Below are 16077 nucleotides of genomic sequence, written 5' to 3' on the forward strand. Positions count from 1 at the left end.
TGTATATTTTTTATATAAATTTTTTATTTTTTATTTTTTTTCAAAATTCCTTCCGACCAAATTTTCTAAATATATCAAGGAACATTTCCTAAAAGTTTGAAGTAGTTATCTCAAAAAACGTAGGAGAAGATAGATTCTTAGTAAAATAGTCTATTTTTGCCGTTTTAGTTTGCGCCTCCCATAAGGAACCTATTGTTGGCTCCGACTTTGACAGGCTATATCTCAAAAATTATTTTGAATTTTTAAAATCTGTAAAAAGCATCTTGTAGCTTAGTAAAAACTATATAAAACAAGATCAAAAACCAAAAAAGGGTGTTTACCCACCCCTATGCCCATAATTTAAAGTTATCTGCTTTTAGCAATTCCATTTGAGTTATTATAATTTTGTTTTGCCTGTCTAGTTTGTCAAAACCACCACTAATAAATATCACTGTTTTTTTAGCTCAACAACTCTCTTCTTGATTGGAGCTCATCCTTCAGTTCCCTCATATCCTCTGAAAGACCACCCAAGGTCAGCCTTTAATTTCATAGTCATTTTTTAGTTTTCCAAACTCTTGAAGGTAGTGTGTTGCATAGACATATTAATTTGTTAAAATTACTCCTGTCTTATAAAAATATAACAAACATTTTCAACAAATTTATTTTGAACAAAAACCACTATAAAACTGGATTTGTAAACAAAATTTAATTTTTAAGTAATGAAGTTGTAGGAATCTTCCATAACAAACAATTTTTTCAAATATCATCTTTTATTATTAAACACTTTTTTGTATCATTAAAAAATTTACACAACATAACTAGTGATGTACCGGACCCACAATTTTGGGTCCGGCCGGACCCAGATCCGGACTTTTTTTTCAAATTAGAATCCGGCCGGAACCGGATCCGGACTTTTTTTTTAATTTTGAATCTGGCCGGAACCGGATTCGGACTTTTTTTTCAAATTAGAATCCGGCCGGAACCGGATCCGGACTTTTTTTTCAAATTAGAATCCGGCCGGATCCGGATATCAGACAAAAATGGCAATATCCGGCCGGACCCGGATAGTGAGTCCGCTACATCAATAGTATAAACTAGCCTGAGTCAGAATGAGGTTTTTAAAAACTGAAAAAAAAAGAACTTTAATCTAATAATAAGTAGAACAGCTAGCCACAAGGTTTACAAATTTAGGTGTTATTTACAATTAAAAATCTGAAATCAAGTTCTTGAACAAAATACACAAGAAAATTACAAAATATTGAAAACTGGATCAGCTCAAACTCATTAAAAATCTAAAAGAAAACTAGCCTGAGTTTTTATAAAAAACTAAACTAGCCTGAGGCAGTCCAAGATTTTCTAAAATTCGCAAAAATTTTCGAACCAGCAGGGTTGCCACTATTTAAGTCAATAAAAATAGCTAGAATGATTATAAACAATCCTGAGTCAGAATGAGGTTTTTAAAAATTGAAAAAATCACTTTAATTTATTAATCAGACAGCTAGCAAAGGTTGAAAATTTGGTAGTAAAGTTGTGGACTGATTGTGGTACACTTAACTTATTAGTACTACCCATCATAGTTAAATCCTACCTTATTTAATTAATATCTAACAAATACTAAATTCTAACAGATACTACTTTCTATAATCAGACATGACAGTTTTTAGTGATGAATCTTTTATATAAAACACAACAAGAAATACTAGCATATACAAAATTGTTAACTACTTTGGTAACATTTTAAAAACTGGAAGCTATTTAAATCTATATCAAAAGACTTAAAACAACAAACTAAAAATTAAATAAAACTTATAGTAAACAAGAAACTGTAAAATTTTTAATAAACTATTAAACTATAAACCTGGCTTAAATATTCAAACAATTAAACACCAGTTGAAATATTCACTTTAAAACAAAACACTACTTACAATAAGCATTCACAAAAAAGTTCAAGATATATTGTTGCTTCAAGCTGCACATCAAACTAACTAACTGCTTACATATAAACTGCCTGTCATGTTCTGATTTTTGGTTGCATCAGTATTTAGTTTGAAACATTTCGTCATATGATTCTCATTTGCTCGTACATTCAACCGTATTAAGGCCATAGGGGGGGGGGTCCAACATTTTTTGCTACAAAAATTAACTTAGGCTTTTATATGAAAGCTTTAAGTACAAACTACAAACCAGTTTTTATAGAATTCAAAAATATCATTTAACTTTTGAGATATTTAATTTTTTGTAAAATTTTTTCAATATAAACGTATGGACCGCAAATTTTTCGGGTTCAATTTTCTCGGAAATTTTAAAACGCACTAAAAACCTATCTCCTCCTTCATTTTTTGACCTAGAGATTCAAATTTTCAGGAAATGTTCCTTTTAATATTTTGAAGAATCTTAATGTTGGAATTTTTGAAATTTTGAAAAATAAAAATTTTATCCACAAAAAACTAAAAAAAAGGTAGTTTTTTGACAATAATTTTTTTTTTACTCAAAATTAAAAAAATTCCTACAATAGATCTCTTTAAAGTTTAATGATACACATTCTGTAAAAATTTGAGAAAGATTACTCAAAAAATGAAGGAGGAGATAGATTTTTAGTGAAATAGTCTTTTTTCGCATTTTAGTTTTCGCCTTCCATAAGGAACCTATTAAATGCCCTTTCTTTGATCGCTTATATCTCAAAAGTTACTTTGAGTTTTTTTAAGCGGTTAAAAGTGTCTGATAGCTCAGATTAAATTCTACAAAATAAGATCAAGTTGTAAAAAACAAAGTGGACCCCCCCCCCCCCTTCCCCCTATGGCCTTAATTATAAATATTCTCTGAGCTCAACTTTAAACAATAAATAATGCAAGTATTCATTCCAAAGTTTTCAGTTTTACAACATATGTAAAGAGTTGCATTTATGAAATGTTTATTTCATAGTTTAAATGTAAACAAATGTAAGTTAGTCACGTTTACAAAATGAGCCAATCACGGTAGGTGTTTAATTTTAACTGACAAAAATGACTCTTATTAATTTACACAGGGTTTGATTTTGAAAAAATACTTTTCAGTATGCTCTTTTTTACTAACTAGATCCGGGTCCGGCCGGATCTCTGTTAGGATCCGGCCGGACCCGGATCCGGACTTTTTTTTCAAATTGGAATCCGGCCGGAACCGGATTCGGACTTTTTTTTCAAATTAGAATCCGGCCGGAACCGGATCCGGACTTTTTTTTCAAATTAGAATCCGGCCGGATCCGGATAACCTATATACTTTTATAATTATTAAGTTAATGCAAGACTTGAATATTCAAAACAACTAGTAATTCATTATCGTTGATAAATTTGATACATTTTTTGTTAATCATGACAATTACATTATTTTTGAACATTAGCAACATGTCAGGAAAAAAATTGTTCAAAATATTTCGCAAATATGCATTAATTACAAAATAGAAATAAAAGTCTGTTTACAAAAATAAAAAGAATTATTATAAAGTAAAAAAAAAATCAAAAACCATGCTTAGAAGTCTGAAAAATTTCTTTTTACAATTATTTATACATACTACTATTATATGTAATAGTACCTAGATTTTTTTTTTATATAGAGTGTATTTCAAAAAATTCGTTCATTTTATTATTCATAATTATTTTTTTCTGTTAATAAGTATTCTAGTGTTGAATCGTTAGAACCAAAGTTGTGTAGAAGGCTTAAACCATCGTATTACTTTGATAAAAATAGCTATGATATTTATTAGTCAAAGTTGTAAGTAGAGCTAAAATACTTTCTAAAGTTAGATTTTTAATAAACAGTTAAAAGTAGCTGTACAGACTTATTGTTAAACTTTAAGTTAAACAATATTTATTTATACAAAGTTTCCTTTACATCTAATAACCATGTAAAAGACCTTAAAGAACTATAATAAATTAGATATACCTCAAATAAACTAAATTATATGTGATTTTAAGTAGTTACTTAGAATCTTATAAATTTATATTGTACAAGAAAAGCATTATTTTGAAGTCAGAAAGATACTATAAACAGAAGTAAATGAAGAGATATTAGCGTCTTAGTCTTAAAAATCTTAGAAATCCTTCAACAGTCTGAAACTTAAAACTCTCTGAAGTGGTTTTAGAATGAATGTTTTAGTTTATATACATAGTTAATGATTTGAAACTTAATTAATTTAAAAATACAACATTAGTAAAAAATTCGATAAGCTTCGCAGTTTAAGTATTCAAAGAAAGCTAAACAAGTAAAACTAGATGAAAAACGTTAATAATAACTTTTGAAGTAACTAATTTTTCTACAAACAGAACTCTACACTCTGTAAAGTCTACAGGCTAGGAAACATTAATTTTTGGTTTGTTTAGTAATAACAAGTTATGTGTTGTAGTAAAAAAAAATGACTTTAGCCATCAAGTGTAGCAAAAACATATTTCTTTAATGTTTCAGATGTTTTAAATCGCTAATAATAATGTTGTACACAAACATAGACAATAGAAATTTTTTAATACACCTTAAAAAGCAAATAATTTTGTTAAATAAAGATTAAACCTAATTACAAAACAGGAATAAAAATACTAAAGCTGGTTTATCTTGCCAAATAACATTTGTCATTGCATTTTTATAGGTAAAATACTTTAGTTTTTTATAAAGTTAAAAAATACTAGCTTTTACAGCTATTAAAACATTTAAAGCACTTATTAACTAAATAATTCAGTAACTAACATGTAAATAATTTTATAATGACTCTACTTATGACCAAAATTTTATAAGATAAAAACGAAATTTATGAAAGTTACTAGCAGAAAATTGAGGTAAAACTCAAATCTTTTAATTTTTTACCTTAAATAAGAAACCTCCTCATTTGTAAAAAAATACTCAGATTTATCTTATTTTAGAAAAAAACAAAAAATAAATTTGAAACAGATAAAAAAAATTTAAAACCACAAAAGTTTATTTCTTTGTTCAATGTTAATTTAAAATATTTATATTTTAAAATATAACTAAAATAACTTTGTAGCGGATCAGTAATTTTTTTATTACTTTAGCTAAAATTAACAATTTATAATTCACATTTTTAAAATGTTTTTAAACCAATTTTAACACATAGCTGAGTTAAAAAGTTCTTTTAATGTATTTTCTTAAATGTGATTAATATTAAGAAGTTAGTATCGTTTATAAGCTTTCATAGTTTTTATGATTAGAAGTTTTGATTATATCTATTTCATAGTTTATGAAATTTTAAGAATTTTACCTTATTTTTGTGTTTTTTTTATAAAAATGTTATGAAGTAAAAATTAATGCAGTTAGATTTTTTTAAATAACTTATTTTTAAGCTTCATATTTTTTGTTTTAAATTTATCAATTAGCCTTAGTTAAAAAGTTTTTCTTTACTTACTTTAGCTTACATTTAAAAAAATTTCATTATTGAAATTTCGTTAAACTGAAGTTTTACTGCAAGGTAAAATATGTACATAGAGCTGAAGTAATAGACAGTTCATGGTTTGTTTAGAATAAGGTAAATTAAGTTGTAAAGCTGAATAGTAAGCATCTTGTCATCATTTAAAAATCAAATACGGACCATAATTTTTGTGCTTAATAGGCCGAAACCTATTTTTGGTAGTATTTTGCAACCCTGGTACAATGGGCTTCAACCATATATTAAAGGGGATTCCCCAATCTTGATACCGGAGCCTTTTGTGCCAGGGTCGCAAAATATCACTTGAAGATAGAAATTGGCCTACTATGCTCAAAAAGTACAGTCAGTAGAGTTCTTTTAAACTTAAAACACATAAATTCAGCTTATTATGCAGCATTCTGCCGCTTGAATACATACTACCTCAAGTCTAACAACTTTATTTTAATTGAGTCTTAAAATTTATATTTGAAAGTTAAACGGTTAATACTTCATTACTTAAACTACATTAAAATAAAATATTTTTAAATATTTACCAATTTCTCTAAAACTACTGGCAACCCTGAAAATGTTTAAAATCTTTCATCATTTTTACTTTTCATCCTAAACTGAAAATATCTATGACAAGTTTGAATTATGCCCCATGTCCCTTTGCAGTTTATGCCCCCTAAAGTTTCTAAAATGGACTACTTAAGAAAGCTGTGGTCAGTGATGTCAAAAAAACTGGAATTTGACAAATTAAGATAAAAACCTGGACATTTTATAATTTTGAAAATTAACTAGAATTTCAAACAAAACCACTTAAAAATCTGCAATTTTGAATTATAAAATGCAAAGTAACACAATATTGTTAGATATAAAAACTTAATAATAAAGGTAAAAAGTTTTAAGTATCATTTAAGATCTTTTCATTAAAAAACCCATTTGTTAGTAACCGAAATTTTTAAAAAACCATATTTAAATTAGCTTTATAGTATTATCAAGATTCTCATTTCCTTATAAATCCTTATAAATTTGCAATATTCTTGAAAATCCCTAGAACTAATAGTTTTTTACCCCACCATGGCCTTAATTATTAATAATAAAACAGGTATTATATAAACTTTCAAAAATAAGTTAAAGCTTATCATTAAAATTTTTGTATACAAAAAGAATATATGTAAAATAAAATAAAGGTTTTTGAAAAAAATTCTTTTTTGCCTTCTTTAAGGTACATTTTAAACTTATTGACTTTAATAACTTACAGCTCAATAGACGCTTTGAATTTCGTCAAGTGGTAAAAATTGGGTGTGTTATAACATATATTAAGCTCAATAAAATAACATCAACTTGTGGAAAACAAGTCAGACCCTTACACTTTCATAAAAAGCATTTTATTTTTTGTTTTCTTGAAGTATTAATTTTCAGTAAAATGAGTAATGCTTATTAAAATAAACTTAAAGTTTCTGTACTCAATAAACTTTTAATAACTTTTTAACATAGCTTGTCACAATGAAATAAATTAATATTTTGAAATAATCAATTGATAAAAACTGTTTGTACAATATTATTACTAACATATCTTAGGTAATTTTTTATTTTAATTCAGTTGAATTCAATTACAATTATTGAATTCAGTTTATAAAATAGTGGTATTGTAATTAATTAATCCAAAGCTACAAAATAAAACCAGAAAAATATTGAAACAGTATACATACGAGCATACGACCAAGATCAAGTTATATTAATATTTGTTAGTATACAGCAAACAAGCTGTTTAAATTAGGAAAAAAGCAAAATAATGGAAACAAGAATTTTATTTTACAACGCTTGAAATTGAATGATACCTTGTAAATTTTTCCCAGTAAAAAAATTCATTGTGACGTCACTAAGCAGCTCAAATGCAGTCGCGTTTGTAAGTTTGAAAGTGAAAACGACGTTCGAATGTTTCAAACGAATCAAATCGTTTAAATTCTTTTATTCTTATAAATCAAATTAAGCTAATTGTTTTTCAAAAACAAAGAATTAATAAACTTATTTTTGTAAGATTAATGTCATATAGCATGTATTTAAGAACTTCTAATTGTTCAATGTACAGTAACCTCTCGCTTATTTACGCACATTGTGTTCACAGAAAAAGTGCGTAAAGATATGAGAGATCGTAAAGAAACGAGAGGTACCAAATATACTCATAAAAATGGCTGTTTTTTACATTGCATCTAATTAAAAGCAGACTGTGCACTTTCATACTTTTAACAATTTGTTTACTTTATTTACAGATATGAAAACAACAGATAAAACTATACATATATTAAAAAAAGGATTTGAATTTTTATAAAATAGTAATACGAGTAGAAATAATTTAACTATTTTAATAATAAGTAGAAATTATCTTTATCTTTATTTATAAATGACATATATATTCTAGTCTACTTAGCAAATTCAATTTATAATTAAGCATTTGTTTACAATTATAAAATGGTGTTTATTAATATATAATGCAAGACTGCTGTATTATTTCTTTGTGTTTTAAATTCTCATTATTTCATTATACTTTCATTATTAAAAACAGTCATGTTTATTTCAGAATTTTATCTCTTTGTGTTTTAAATTCTCATTATTTCATTTATTTTCATTATTAAAAACAGTCATGTTTATTTCAGAATTTAATCTCTTGTTGTTTACAAAATTTCTGATATACTGAGGTATAACTAAATGTTTATCAATTGGTCAAGGAACATAAATTTACAAAGTCTAAAGATATAGAGAGGTGTGTTAGCATTCAAAAACATATTTTCATTTAAAAATATACATTAAACCTAATTTGTGCAATATTAAAAAATTAAAGTTTTTATTTTCTGAATTTTATAGAATTCTGAAATGCGTAACTAAACGAGAGTGCGTAACGTCACGAGTGCGTAAAGATCCGAGAGGTTACTGTACTAAAAATTTTATTACGTTAACAACATTTAGTATAAACTGGTTTGAATAATTAACCTAAAAACTTATTTGAGCAAACAACTGATAAAAAAATTAATTATAAACTACTCTAAATTTTTTAACAATTTAAATTGGGTTTCATATACTTAAATCACAGTTTAAGTTTAACTTTACGTATATATTGTAAACTAAATAAATCAAGTCTATGGTACTAGAATAACGAAAATTAAAAAGGTAAGTTTTGTTATTTTTCAAAATTCACCAGTTTAGATATTTGTACATACTCTAATATACATTAAGATAAATGTCATAAGTTTTTTATTCCTAATTAAAGTTAATCGTATCTTAACTTTTTAGGTACTAAATTTATAGTGACTCATATAAAAGTATGTTTTTAACTGTTGATTGGTGAGCCTTATCCAGACCATTAAACAAATTAGTTCAATTAACAATGTAATACTAGTTTATAAAAATGTTTTGAATAAGTTTAGATAGTTTAATAAAAAGTTATAAAGTTAAGTAGTGAGTACAGTTTAGTGCTATTTTAACTATTTTTTTTTAATTTTGGAAAACAGACAAGTTAAAGTATTTTATAAGTTTACAACAAAAATGTGGCTGATAAGTGTTTATGTTTGACAAAATCGATGTTTTATGTAGAAATCTAACTGTATGTGTAAGCGAAAGATACATATCCACTAGACTTGTTGCTACACCCGAGCCCTTTCCCAACAAGTTGACACTTTTGCAGTAGAATTTCACAAAGTGGGAATAAGTAAATTAGCTTGTAAAAAAACCGACTTATAATAGATTAAGCAACTGGTTTTGAAATTTCAGCCAAATAAACTACACATTTATACAATGATTACTTATTATTGTTATATTCTTTTCTATCTATTTATTTTCTAAAAAAATTGCAGTTTAAATTAAGTTAAAGGTAATGAAAAGATAATAAATGTATATAAACATCTTCCAATCTTAAGTTTACTTTTGTTCTTTTTAAAACTAAAAATAACAATGTATACTTCTAAAAATTTTAAAAAGCTTAGACTGCTTTAATACAATAAAAACTTACTTATAATTTGTTATGTAGATTCGGAGGAAAATTTAAATATATGTATATGTAGTAAACTTAGCAATTAAATTTTGTATGAGGTATTTGTGTCTCATTTATTTTATAAGTACTCGTTTTAAATGTTGTATAATTTGAAGTGAAATAAGAAAAAAAAAATTAAGTGAAATTATATAACTTTCATTACTTACTTATATTCATAAACGTAATTCTATGCATAACGTTACTTAAGTTATAATTTTTAACAAAAAGATTAAATTATAATACATTATTTTTGTTGTTGGTTTTCAAACAGGTCGTTACCCTTATAAATATTTAAAACAAAAAAAAAACTACTTAAACAGTTCTTTGTGCAGATTTTAAAGATGTTAAGTTTAAGTTTATTTATACTTAACAACATTTTCGTGTTCCATTAATGTAAAACATTAAAAAAAATCTCTTGAATGTTAAATTACAATTAAAAAAACATTTATTAAGAATTAATATTTACGAAAAATTAAACTATGGACATGTTTGAAAATAAAGGTTACAATAAGATATGACTTTGTAACTTCCTTGTCCTTGACAAGACGTTGGTAGGGATCCAAGAAGTGTACGACTCGATTAACGAAACATTTTTATCTTTCTTGTTGGTCGTAGGTCAAATTATTTTGAGCACTTTTTATTCAATTTATTCTTTCAAAAAAAATCAACTAAAGTTTTGTATGAATGCAATAAAATATTTTAATGTTCGAAATAACGTTGCGGATTAGAGATTTTATGCTTGCGGGCCTGATATATAGGAGCTTGTCGATTACTACTTCATGACGTCAGCTTGGTACAACTAGTGTTAGTTTGTTTGACAGTATCACGAATAAAAATTTTCAGTTTTCAACGTAAGTGAGTTCTTATCAGACATACTTTATTGTAAAAAGTTTAAATTATCTTTTTTTTCTGAATTTTTTTATGGATTGATCTCTATTGACACTTTTTGTTGTTTAGATAGTGTCACTGCGGTCATAACATTGCTGATTTTATCAATTTGTTATCCAGAAGTGTATTTTAAAATATAGTCAATATATTCAGGCTAAAAAAAAAAAAGAATTAATCAGAAAACTAGTATTCTTATGTCGATTACTTGTTAGTTTTAGTTTTTCTTTTATCTTCAAAACTCAACAGAAAAACACATACTCTACTCTTCTAATAGCTTAACATGACTAACTTGAACTTTTGTTGTAAAAAAAAATCCCGTTTTAATAAGTTTACAAGTTTTAGAAAATACTGTTTTCAATCAATTATTTAAAAAGAATAAGATTTGTTCAAAGAATTACTTAAAATTAAATTATATAAGAAACTTTCAGTTTCAAAACATTTTTATACTTAAGGCGATCTTTGTATAATTGGTCATAACTTTTAATGATTTTTCTCAATTCTCACTTAAAATTAATTTGTAGTTAGTTATTTTTTACTTGGCATTACGTGTGTACAAAATAAATAATATTTTTGTTGATTAATCTGTTATAAATAATATTTATCTTCGTTACTAGATAAATTCTTTGTAATTAGAAATTTAATACTCAATTTATAATATACTTAATTTGTTAACAATACCACAATTTCAAATTATATACAACGCTTTATGCTGGTTTGTTCCTATGCAATAGTAAGGGGATTTCTTACGTTTTAAAGGCTTACTGGTCATGTCAAATTGATTCAACCATTGCTAATAGTATATCTAACGTCAATTTATTTAACTAGCTAGCTCAATATGCATTTAAACTTACAAAGACAAATTTTAAAAGCTAGCTTAATCGAACCAACTTTATAATATACAACTAGTAAACAGACACACAGGTATTTGGTTGAATAATGTTTATTAAAAATTATCTAAAGTTTAAATTTTTTAGAAAAGAAACTAAACAAAAATAAAGTAATAATTCGATTTAGACTTTAAAAAAAATAAGAGTCTTAATAACTATTTCGATAACAACGTCGAAAATTTTTATCATAAACACTAAAATATACACTATAAAAATAAACCTTACTTTATAAAATAACAATATAGGCACTAAGATCCATTTCCATCACATTTTTACTATAATCAAGTAAAGTAAGAAAAATTTAATTAGAGAGCAAGCGTAAACTAATATTACCCGAATTATTGATTTGATAGTTTAATTATAAAGTAATTGTTGTTGTGTATTGTATTTAATATATATTATTTTTAAAGTAAAGTATAATACGTACTGTCATTTTTAACACGACCTGCCAATAAAATACTCTACAATAAACCAGATCTCCAAACACCTAGTTGCTAATTTAGAAGGTAAGTATTACTTTGTCTTATGCATCTCAATGGTCACGTCTTGTTTGAGGCATTCTGCTCTTCAGTACGATACTAAAATGCGGGTGATTGTGAAGTCATTAAATATTTCCATGCGATTCATAAATGAGTCCGCTTGATGCAACTCTCAAAGGTTTAACACCGTTATAGTGTCTCTAAGTGCAATTGATCCATTTTTTTGGCAGATAGTGACACTGCCTAAATATTTTAATTGAAGTGGAAAAATAAGCGTTTCACATTTGTTAATTTTTTCTGACTGTGATATTGTACACTAGCTCATGTTCAACTTTTTTAAAGCTTTTTTTTACATTAATATAAATAATCTTGTCTGCATGTTTATTTGGAAAGACAACGACGAACTATTTTTTCATTCATGACGATCTACAGAAAAATCGTCATGTTTCCCTCCCACAACTACCCCTTCACAGTAGATCGCAAAACACTACAACTATGACATCACAGTAAATTGTAACACTACAACTACCACTTCACAGTAGATTGCAACACTACAACTATCACTTCACAGTAGATTGCAACACTACAACTATCACATCACAGTATATTGCAACACTACAACTATCAAATCAAAGTAGATTGCAACACTACAACTATCACACCTGCGTATATTGCAACACTACAGGTATCACATAACATTAGATCATAAAATTTCAATTGTCACATCAGTGTAAATTGCATAGTTGTAGCGTTGCAATCTAATGTGGAGTGATGGTTGTAGTGTTGCAATCTACTGTGATGTGATAGTGGTAGTGTTGCATTCTACTGTGATGTGGTAGTTGTAGTGTTGCGTTCTACTGTGATGGGATAGTTGTAGTGTTGCAATATACTGTGATGGGACATTTGTAGTGTTGCAATATACTGTGATGTGATAGTTGGAGTTTTGCATTCTACTGTGATGTGGTAGTTATAGTGTTTCAGTCTACTGTTATGCAAGTTTGGTACATTTATGCAAGTCTACAGAAACGTAAACATTTGTGCGAAAAAACTCATTTTTGTTACGATTATTCAGCTTTAAAGACCTTGTTTCCTTAGCTTTCAGTATTTGTAGTTTTGCACTCCTGAGAGATAATTTTTAAATTAACTGTGCTCTTTAGCACTTTTAGTGTCGTAAATATTAAACAAATTGAATGTATCGAAATTTTATATAAATAGTTTGATGTAGCTTTTTGTTATCAAGTAGCAAGAGAATAAAAAAAAGAAGTGTGAGAGAGGATCTTGTACTATTGAAATATTTGTGGTGAGTCAAAAGAACTTAACATTATTTTTAAATATATATTTTTTTGTTACAAAAAAGCAAATACAGATAAAAGATATATAACGAGATGAAATTTAAAGTAGATGATCCTCAAAGTGAACTAACATGAAGAATTAGCTTTTGTTTTAAATCAAATTGGATCTCTGAGTTTGATGTTTTAAGATTAAATCCCTGTGGTTGACAAATATACAAAATGAAAAACTTTTGAAACAGTGATGATAATATAATTTCCTGAAGTTTTATTAAGAAAATTAGAATCTATTAAATCAGAAAAAATAACACAATGAGACAAATAGCTTGCAACAAGAAGACAAACTGAAAATCTCAATAATATAAACATTTTTTTAAGAATAATGTAAACAATTTATAGTTTTTTTTTTTAACTTTTTTTTTTAAATAAAAACTTGTTTTAAAGATTTTATAAATGCTAAGGTTACTTAGAGTTTTTATTTTTTCACGATTAATATAAACAAATTATATTATTTTAATGTATTCTAGAACATTATTTTTTAATTAAAACTTGTTTTAAGGATTTTGTAATTGCCTACCTTGATTAAAGTTTTTATTTGATTTTTTGCAAAGTTGAAAGATTTAAATTGTACATTGTTGCCACACACTTAAAGTATTCTGGATAACTCTAGGATATTTAGAGTTTTATTTTTGAACCCAGACTGACACAGTATAGTTTTTTAGGTTTTAAAAGGAATAACTCAATACTATTTATTATAACAAGTGTATAGTTGTATTATTAATTCATAACAAGTTTAATAAAAAAAGAAAATTTATGTTTTGAGTCTTTATGTTTGAATTTTATTTATATGTTTTACGTTGTATCTGAAAATTTTAATGTTTAATATTCAAAGTTTGTGGTTATTTAACTAAGTTATTTTATTTAACAAACTTGTTTTGTAAAAAAAAATTTGATTCTTTTTTACAGCTTTTCTTTAACAATTTTTTTTAGTAAGAAAATGTTTAATTTTTTACAGCTTAAATCTTTATGCTACAAAGCCAGAAATTACATTTAAAAAGATATGTACTCTTCATTTCTTAATAACTTATTGTTGACAATGATAAAGTAATTGTACATCTGAATTTAATGTAGTGTTCTGAACTTTTTTTTAATTTTATATCTATTTTTTTTTTTAATCAATTCCTAAAATTTAGGATTTTTATCTAATTAAAGCAACAATTATTGCAACTGTTTTCTGAATTGCGGAAACTATTTTCGAAGTTATATAGTTTAGACCTTTCAGTATTACTGGTAAAATAAAATTCTTAATTATTTTTTTATTTTTTAATAAAAGGTTTTATAAGTTCATAAAAGTTGCAAGAAATAAAAATTATAGGGGGTAAAGAGCAGTACAAATTGCCTTGTATTCAATTATTCATTATACTTAAACATTCAATTTATTTTAAAAATTTTAACAAAACTGCACACTTTCATATAAAATTAAATGTAGTCAAAATTACTCTATTCCCGCTATGACATCATAAAACGTTATTCTTGATTTTTTTTTGCAGATTCGTAGCCTTTTTGAGCTAGCTACGTCCCTGCTATAATGTAATAGTTGAAGTGTTGCGTTCTACTGTGATGGGATAGTTGTAGTGTTGCGTTCTACTGTGAAGGGATAGTGGTAGTGTTGCATTCTACTGTGATGTGATAGTTGTAGTGTTGCAATATACTGTGATGGGATAGTTGTAGTGTTGCAATCTACTGTGATGTGATAGTTGTAGTGTTGCAGTCCACTGTGATGTGATAGTTGTAGTGTTGTAGACCACTGTGATGTTTTTTTTTGGTTGAATATTTATTATTAAAAAAAATCTAATTTCATAAAGTTTTAGAAGTGAACTAACAAAATTATACACTTATTTAATTTATGTTAAGAAAAAATAACAAAATTTAATGTTTATTTTAGTAACAACGTCGAAAATTATTCTAATATAACTTAAAACGTACATCACAGAAATAAACCAGACGAGAAAAAAAATAAAGGAAACTAAGATAAGTTTCCATTAATTTTTACTAACAATCTGGAAAAGTAATAAAATCTTACTTAGAGAACAAGCGTAAACTATTATTATCCGAGTCATTACTTTAAAAATTTAATTTTAATTTTTTCTTATCAAAAAATGAATTAAATTTAATCAACTTTTAAAGTATAATATACTAATACTGTCGTTTTTAACACCAGGTTTATAACTATTTGCCAACGAAATACCCTAAAATAAACAATATCGCAAAACACCTGGCCGTTACTACATCCGCTATCGGTAGCGCTCCGACTTATGCATCTCAATCGTCACATGGGGTAATCTGCTCTTTAGTTGGAAAGTTAAGTGGCGATGATTGTGACGTAATAAGCCATTTCCAGGAGGTTCAGGGGTTCATTAGTAAGTCAGTTGATGCGTACTGGAAGAGTTTATGCGCAGTGGGAATCTGTTTTAAATTATAAAGTCAGCGAAAAGTTTTGGTTAAAACTAACCAACATATAAAAAGTACGTAACAAATCTTTGAGGTATAGTTTTTAGTTCATTTCATTAAAAAAACTATTAGAACAGGTTGCTTTTTATTTATGTAATTTCATCAATAATTATCAAAGGTAGGATTTTCGAATACTTACTTTCATTAAAATTAATTTACATTATGATTACTTTACTTTTTACATTTAAATATTTGTCACATACATAAGCATAAAATATTTTTAATAACGTATAAAAAAAACCAACGTATAAAAATTAAAATAAATTATTGGTTTTTCGAAATTTAACAATGCTTTTAGGTATAGTTTTTAGTTCCTTTCATAAAAAAAACTATTTAAACAGGTTGCTTTTTATTTAAATAATTTCATCAATAAAAATCAAAAAGTAGGAATTTTGAATGCTTACTTTCATAAAAATTTATTTTTATTATGATTATTTTACTTTTTACACTTAAATGTTTGACACGTAAACACGCATAAAATATTTTTATATTTTTTAAAATCTTGTGCTATTTTAAAACTATCAGTAAAATTTTTGAATGGTCATTTTTACGGGAGAAAAAAAAGATTACTGACCAAATGTAATCAACAAAACATTGCCGAAAGTTAGCAGAGCAGAATCCTGGACTT

Source organism: Thalia democratica, chromosome 1 (assembly GCF_965202585.1).
Source record: "Thalia democratica chromosome 1, ktThaDemo2.hap1.1, whole genome shotgun sequence".
NCBI classification, from domain to species: domain Eukaryota; kingdom Metazoa; phylum Chordata; class Thaliacea; order Salpida; family Salpidae; genus Thalia; species Thalia democratica.